The sequence below is a fragment of the Cystoisospora suis genome (assembly GCF_002600585.1).
Source record: "Cystoisospora suis strain Wien I chromosome Unknown contig_2258, whole genome shotgun sequence".
Classification (NCBI taxonomy): Eukaryota; Apicomplexa; class Conoidasida; order Eucoccidiorida; family Sarcocystidae; genus Cystoisospora; species Cystoisospora suis.
The window spans coordinates 3998-4259 of NW_027155057.1; the positions used below are offsets into that span (position 1 = coordinate 3998).

Here is a 262-nt window from a genome sequence, read left to right on the forward strand (position 1 = left end):
TACAGATTCATACATACATACAGATTCATGCATACATATTCATACATACAGATTCATACATACATATTCATACATACAGATTCATACATACAGATTCATACAAACATACATACATGCATACATACATACATATTCATAGATACATACATACAGATTCATACATACATACATACATATTCATGCATACATACAAACATATTCATGCATACATATTCATACATACATATTCATACATACATATTCATACACACATATTCATACA

General features: G+C 26.3%; 1 protein-coding gene across 1 annotated transcript in view; it reads left to right on the forward strand.

Annotated features, from left to right (window-relative positions):
- CSUI_004731 (cral trio domain protein) overlaps positions 1–262 on the forward strand; it is a 5908-nt gene that overhangs the window by 3606 nt on the left and 2040 nt on the right. The gene's annotated exons all lie outside the window — the stretch shown is intronic.